This window comes from Corvus cornix, chromosome Z (assembly GCF_000738735.6).
Source record: "Corvus cornix cornix isolate S_Up_H32 chromosome Z, ASM73873v5, whole genome shotgun sequence".
Lineage (NCBI taxonomy): Eukaryota > Metazoa > Chordata > Aves > Passeriformes > Corvidae > Corvus > Corvus cornix.
The window spans coordinates 63,888,725-63,896,877 of record NC_046357.1 but is presented as its reverse complement, the minus strand read 5'-3'; the positions used below and the strand labels follow the sequence as shown (position 1 = coordinate 63,896,877).

Sequence of the window (8,153 nt, the reverse complement as noted above, 5' to 3'; positions counted from 1 at the left end):
AAAATTGCAACCATGACAAAAATGCAGCTTTGAAAAGGTACTTACCTATATTTTAAAGAATTCAGGTAAAATGAAGTAATGGTTATGACAGTGCAGTAGTTTTGCATACTAATAATGTGACAGACTTCAGTATAAAAAGATCAAAATCAATCTGGAATAGAAAGATTCTAATGGGATAGACTTGGAGTCTGATATGGGCTAACAGACAGGACAGCAGGCACAGCTCTACAGTGTTACATGGGGGAAAGATACGTCAGGGCCTTGTATTTTTACCTGAACCTTCCATATGCAGAAAAAAATACTACTGATTGCTGTCAGTTCTGGCTACTTCAGCACATGAATGATGGGTGTATCTTCACCAGGTAGCAAATGGACAAACACTACTGTGGCTGAGTTCTGTTTTCTATTAAGATTTCCACATCAGATCTGGTAAAATCTGATTTGAATGATAACCAGCCAGCTCTAAATCAAATGAAACAATACACAGAATTAAGTTGTCTATTGTAAAAGACCAAATTTTAAAAACTTGAGAGAACTAGAAAGTTCAAGAGTTTGCAATTCCTTCAAATGCTCAATAAATACATTAATAAATAAAAAAAGTCCATTGCACACATATTGAATAAGATACTAAGACTAAAAATCCTCTAAGTATAGCTCTGTAACTAAATTAATACTTGATTCACTTTTCAACAGAACAATGACTATGCTGTCAAGTGCAGGATAGTTAAAAGAAAAATAAGGAAACAGAACAAATGGAACAGAGGTGAAACTCCAAAGATCTTGCAGTGGCGTAGACAGTCTCTGTCCTAAGATGTGCTTTGAAAGAACAAAATGAACATTGTTTATATTTAAGAAAGACAATAGGAAAAGTTTCTCCAACTGCTTAGCCAGTCACCTACAGTCTCAACTTCAATAATACACTAAGTTTTAGAACAAATGCAGACTAGAAAACTTGATAAACTTCATGTGTGCTTGGAAAACGGGAGAAAGCAATTGGGATTTACCAGAATTTGATTGTACCCAGATAACTCCAGTCTGTCTTTCAATAAGCCATCTGAATTTTTCAACTAATCAAGTTAGCTAGATCAAGTCCACGTGTCACTCAGTAAAGAATCTAAATGAGATGAATATGGGAAACTATTAGTCAAGCAGCAAATGCTGGCAATTTGTACAAGAGTTGCCAGATGGTGTAACATATATAGCTTAAAGAATATATGAGGAGTAATGGTGAAAAGAAAACTTTAGGGCAAAGGAGGTTACAAAGAGGTGATCAGCCATGGGACATATCACACAGTATTATCCCCAATCTGAAATATCATCACCAACAATCTAGCCACAGAAATTAGGAAGAAGGTTAACAAAATTAAGGACATGAATTTGGACAGCACACTTTAATAGACAATTGACATATAAACTAAATAATAGAATTTGCATGAAAGTCTCTGAGTGGCCATGCAGAAGTGTCCATTTCTCCCCTTTGATTATAAAGGTAAACTTGCTCCTCAGGGTAAATACTTAGGGCAGGTGGATATGTACAGCAGAGACCACAACACCACCTGATGCAGCCAGAGGGAGAGCACAGGATGTCAGTCAAGGTACTTCCAGCAAGCAAAATTATCAGTGTCAGCTTAAAGTCAGCAGAGAAGACATTCTCAAGTCCTCTTGTGGAGCTCTTTGAGCCCTGGAGCACCACCTACCTTTCTGTTCAGTCAAGCCCAGGAAAGGTGGATTCAAGCTGGGAGAGGGCTTGATGATCCCAATCACAGTGGTTAGAGGAATGGTCTATCAACAGTACAGAGCCCAAGAGTTTGGCTAGTTTAGCTTGGAAAAGAGAGAGCTAAGAGAGGACAGGGAAGAACGTAGGCACAGTCACTGAACACAAATAAATGTCAGTCTCAGAAACAGCAGGAACAAAACTTACAGAATAAATAAATTCTGTATGGAAATCAGAAAGAAACTAGGTAATGCAGAAACAAGACACCAGAGTACTCTAGATAAGGTTTACAGTAAATGTAATTGTAAAGAAAAAATAATCAAGAAACCTTCCTTTTCCTTTTGAAATCAGTTGTAACAAGGAAACATTGACCCTACAAGGATAGAATATCCTTATATCTATTCTATCTGGGTATGTCCTAAGATGGCCCAGGCCTAAGAAAGCTGATTTTCAACCTGCAGAATTAAAGTTGGAGTCTATGTACTGCTATAGGCAGACACATTTTATTATACACATTATACTACTGAAAGAGATTCAGAAACTGTATTTCATGGCATCATTCATTTAATTTCACCGAAGCAATTTCCTTGTAAGCAAAATCTAACAATATTTCAGTATGCAGGACAATATTATCTTGCATATAGATGCAAAGGCATCAGTACTGATCAATTTCAATGTAAGTTAAAATTTAAGGGAGTGCTGTTATATCGCATTTCCTCAGTTTGTAAATCTGTCTACCACTTCTTGCCAAACACCACCTGCATCAGAGACAAAGTTGACCATTTGCCTGTCGAATATTACACCTCTTCCCTAACAAGAGTATCCAAAAAAAGACTGTGAAACTTAAACATATGGGAAAGAGGAAGGGCTAATGAATGAAAATGGCAAGAGTTTACAACACCCTTAGTGATGAAAAATGACATTTGCATTTAAAATGTGAGTAGGCAATGCAGAGTGTAACAACAGATCATTTCTGCAAGAACTGTGGGACATGGAAAACACAATCCACTCTTAAGTCCAAATAACTGATGAGTACAGGGCAGTTCTCTTACCATGTCCTTAGTTTGTTCTTATTTTGATCAGCAAGTCCCACCGTCTACCTGCAAAGAACATTGGGAATTTCCCTAGCATGGTTCTCTGCTGCTTATCCTTATACAGAGGTACACACTGGTTTTCTGCAACATCCGCTTATGTATGAACCAAGAACATATTCAGGGATTTTTACATTCAGGTTAATACACTGTATTCTGTTTCCACATTATCCTCCAAATCTAAACATTCCCAAAATAATGCAAGAACATCATGGCCCACTCCAAGCTTGCCAGTAATGTCTTGCTCCCGCTTTCTATCTCCTATGCTCTACAAGCACAACACTGCAATCCTAAATTTTAACCCACTTAATTAATCACATTTCCTATTTTTAACACACACCACATCATTTTTCATCCTTAGTAAAAAAGAAAACAAATTTTAATATCCTTCTCCACTTACTGTAGAGTTTTTTGGAACACAAATGTCAGATTTCCCATGTGCATGCATGTGTACTTCCACAAAGGTGAAAGTATAGACTGTCAATCACTGCACATTAAAGAAAAATAAACTCTAAATTCCTCTTCTTCCACTGGAAAACTTTACAAACACACACTTCTGGTGGAATTTTAATATGTGTGCATACTAGCAGGTTTTCTCACAGGAAAATCTGATCAGAATATACTCCAGTTTATGTATAAGTCTTGCAGTATCAGCAAGATCAAGTTTTATCTGGTTTATTACTAAGCATACAGAATTGGTGTCACCTGAGGGCATGATATTTTAAAGAGTTTCTCATTTCTAAAGATAAATATAAAAAGTGCACAGCTGAAAAATCAGTAAGAGTGTACTTTGAAGCCACATTCTCTGCCACAACTAAAGTTTTATCATATCTTACTATTAAAAAAAAAAAAAAAAAAAAAAGATAATGGAAATTTTGGTTCCAAAGCATGACTTACAATTCTCTCATTTCCAGGCTTACATACTGCACAGTGCCACCAATGAAATAAGAACTCAGGTTTTGAAAACAAATTAAATACTTCCAAGGTTCTGTTCCCAACATGGCATGTTCCTTCCTATTATGAAGTCTCTAATACTATAACACTAAGCAAAATGCATTTGTGTTCATATAACACATGCTCACAAACAGGGGATGCCCATTAATAAGTGACCATACAAAGAAAACTGACCAATTTGTAGCACAGAGGAGGAAATCCTGTCCTCACAGAAATCAGCAGCAAATTCCAATTGATGCTTATATTGGGAATTGTATCCATTGTTTTAGCCATTGTGAAAAATACAGCCAAAAGAAGTAAGTATTTCCTAGCCTCCTTCAGAGATGAACTGTACATTTCTTGTACCACTAATGATTAAAAAAAATTTAAAAAGTGGATTAAAATCACCAGTGAAACTTAAGTTCTGCCTCATTTTTACAGCTCAGATGATGACGGTGGGAAGGGCAAAGGGGACTTTTCTGTGAGTCCTGATTTACTCCTAGGCATCCTGAGAACACAGGAATGGTGCATTTTTACTGCAAAGTTGTATATGTGTTTCTTTGTTCCCCTTCTTTTTGCATAAAGCTGCAGACAAAACACAGAACATGGACACGAGCAGGACTTTTTAACAAGAGTATAAACCTTCATATAGTTTGCAGAGAAGCCTTCAAAAAAAAAGAAAAAAAGGAAAAAGAAAAAATAGGCCAATTTATCCCTTAGATACAGACACGAAATCACATGAATCAGGATTCATGCACATACCTATTTTAAATTATTCCCAAAGGATGCATTCTCTCTCTCTCATCCTCTGCACAACTCCTCTGAAGTCAGTAATACAGATCCTGGCTCTGCACCTCCAAAATATAGCCATGGACACACCTCCTTCATTTACTGTCATTTCAGGCATGCAATCTCTTAAGCAGTTAATGTCTTTCATGCCAGCACACAATGAAGAAAATATTTCTGCAACTGATCCTAATGCAAGATACTATCCCATAATACATAGCTTCTGCTTTTTCTACCCATGAAGCCTTCCTTTTCTTTGTTAGATTAGGCTGAATATTGTAGACACATCCTCACTTCATGTCCTTCACCAAAGGAGCCGAAGGCAAAGTCCCATTGATTTAAGACCTGAGGCTGAATTAGTAATCCCAGTGCTTCAGGAATTCATTTAGAAATGGAGACTATATGGTCTTTAAGGCAAAAAGAGAAAGGAACAAAACACACTGAATTCATATTACGTGTACTCCAGAAGGTCCTTTTCCTTCTTTATTTTTTCTTGTAAGTTGACTTTACACTCTATAACCAGTAGGGTAAATCAATTACCCCAAAATATCCAAACTAAATGATGGAACCACTTATCCGTTTTTTCATAAGTCCAAATGCATTAACAGCTGAATTGATGTTGGAAAGTCTCAGGGAGCCAATATCTGCCACAATTCCCAAAAGGAATGGTAATATGATGCCTTTTCTTGTTGTGTCATATTTTAAGGTAAAGGCAATGCCTAACTGGTTCACTTAGCTTCTTGGCAATATTTTCCAGCTTTTTCCAGGAAACATCACATGTTCAAAAATATTCACCAGTTATGGCCAGAAAACAAGGTGGAGACTTCGCTAAAAATAATTAGCTGTAATAAAACAATTATGCATAATATTTAATACCATAAACCACTTGACTATGGGAACTTGCTTAAGTGAGGTGGCAATGCCAGCTTTCCCTTCACACTCCCTCTCTGTACAGAGGTTGTGCACTTTCTTACCTGCCTACTGTCTGCAGCTTCCTGACTTCCCAAAAGCTGAAGTTCAACTCAAACACATATGGCAAAAAACAGAGACTGCAGGTCACAAATGGAAACAAAGCAAATGTTAACGTGTTTTCCCCAACACGATGCAAAAAGGCGTTTCAAGAGCCAGCTCACGTTCCCTACAAAATTCAGCACCCTTCCTAAGCCTTAGACCATCCTGGGTGCTTTGCTCCTATGTTATCACTAGCACAGTAGGGCTATTCCCCCATGTGCATGTATTTTCAGCAGACAGAAACCCACAATTTTATTCTATTCTCCTGTACGGATATATTCTGGCTTGTATCCTTGTATGAACAAGTGACTCTCTATTTCATTATACATGCTGCAGACCCCCAAATACCTTCCCATTCCCACATGAAGCAAGCCTTTGAAAGACTATAAATGCTGCAAAGACATGAAACCTCAGTGCAGATAGCTCCCATCTTGCAGATCATCTCACAGCATCCAGCAGGATTCTTGCCCCTTTCTTGAACAGAGTTCCCATAAGGATGGTACTAAGGATGGAGAAAACTTTTCTGTCTGAGATCCTTTTATGGAGATTCCACCAAAATCTGTGGATTACAGGATTCATGCACTAACTTACTCAAGTGCTTTAATAAAGTTGAAACAATAAAAATTATTTTACAGGAAGTTCTGCTTTAGAGTCCAAACTCTGGGGTGTACAAAGAGCTAGGTACATCCCAGATAGAAAGCTGGATCCCCATCACAAAGCCAGATGCAGATGCTCATAGATCAGGAATAATGCAGGGCACAAAGAATAATTTTTTTCCCCCCAGTAAACCTGTATCCTCCACAGACAAACAAGGAAGGCCATCTGCTAGCAGTATACACCAAGGCATGTCCAGCTCTGTATTCCTGCATGACTGGAGTCTTCTTGTGTATTGCAGCTCTCAGTATATGGCTTATAAAATATTTCTGTAGTGACAGCAGGACATTTGTGAAAATGCTGTTCGGCTCAAAGCGCAGCAGGCTATGCAGCAGTGAGCATCCGACTGAAGGCAGTATGTTGTGCTGAAGATCTGCAAGAAGAAAGATGTTTTCAACATACTACTTACACTAAGCCATCTTCCTGAGGACCCCAGTCAACCCCCTTGTACACAATAGATTTTTCTTGCTTGCAGCAGCATATGTTTGCAAGAACAAGGCTGTAGCATCTAATGCCACATACTAGGCAGGCTGGGAAAGCAGTCTTTGCCCCTGAGGCCATGAGGTGGAAGGGCTGTAGGGAGGCAAACACTAGGAACTGCTCTCTTCACATTTACACACGTATGAGAAATATAATCACCAGATGTCTTTCAGCTACGTAATATCAAATCTTGACTTTTTAAACAAGTCTTTGATACATCAATTATTTATTTGCCCATTTGGATGATGTAGACAGTCATTCATTACATGAACTGCAAGAGATAATCCAAAGTTATTCATGCAGTAGTATGGTTTGTCTTTAGTGTAGTCATGATACAACTGGATGTGAATCAAAAAGGGCTTCACTCTGCAAATAACATACAAAGAAATATGTTATGACATTGAGGAAACATGGAAAATGAAAGATACTTGCTTCAATGGAGGAACCATTAGAAAAGACTAAAAGTATTAAGCTAATAAATCAAGACTTCGTTTCCAAGGAAAGAAACAGCAACCAGCTTTTTCATCGTTTTTGGATGGAGCTGCTTGCTGAGGTTTGTATCTGCACAACAGTATTAAAAGCACAGCACGCAGTACCACCATAAACTAGCGAGTCTATAGGTCTATAAAAATACTTCTTTTTTTAAAAAAAGCAGAGGATTTTAGAAAGCACAATTTAGAATTCTAAGAGTGCCGTGTACAACCCCAACTTTGCATTTTACCAGCCCTTCTGTATTTCACGAGATGTAATTGGATGTATAAAACGCTACAAACGTGGAATAAAACTACCAATTCTCCTCCTTGAAATAAAAGGTTAAGCTTGTAATTACACGACTTTGACATATCGTTTTGTAAAATTACTAATTAACTACGATCCCTCGATCGGGTAACGCAGAAGTGCTTTTCTTCCTCGAGAGCCGCGCCTGCTTCATTTTAAATCAAGTTCCGCTACAGAGGGAGGGAAAACCCCACAAACACGCAAGCATGTGGCAATGGGGCGGCGGGCATCGCATGGAAGAAACGCTTCTTCGGAGGCAGCCAAGGCGCAGCGCGGGTTTCGGCACGCCTTGCAGTGGCGCCCGGGCCGGGGGAGCCGCATCCCCCCTCCCCGCGGCCGGCGGCAGTGGCGCTGGGGAGACGCAGGGGAAACAAAGCCGCCGCTGCCGCCGCGCCTCCCGACCCTCTCCCGCCGGGACTGCCGCGCTCCGCCGCCCCGGTGCGGGGTCTGGCAGCAGGGTCGCACCGTGCCCGTCCCCGCCCCGCGGAAGGAGGGCCGGACGAGAGGGCGCGGGGGGCTCTGCCCGCAGCACCGCTCCGCTCCGCGCCGCCGCAGCGCCACTCACCGCGCCGCCCGTGCCCCGCCGAGCCGCGCCGAGCGGTGTGCAGGCGCTACGAGCGGTGTGCAGGCGCTACGAGCGGTGTGCCGGCGCGCCGCGGCGGCCGCAGGTGCCGCGGAGGAGGTAGCGGGGGGCGGGCGGCGCTGGC

At 40.4% G+C, this 8,153-nt stretch overlaps 1 long non-coding RNA gene across 1 annotated transcript; it reads right to left on the bottom strand.

Annotated features, from left to right (window-relative positions):
* Positions 1-266: 266 nt before the first annotated feature.
* LOC109143680 lies at positions 267-8,141 on the bottom strand. The gene is made up of 2 exons (XR_005603797.1): positions 8,012-8,141; positions 267-7,035 (listed from the first exon to the last, which is right to left on the bottom strand). It is a non-coding gene; the product is annotated as an uncharacterized LOC109143680 (long non-coding RNA).
* Positions 8,142-8,153: the final 12 nt, after the last annotated feature.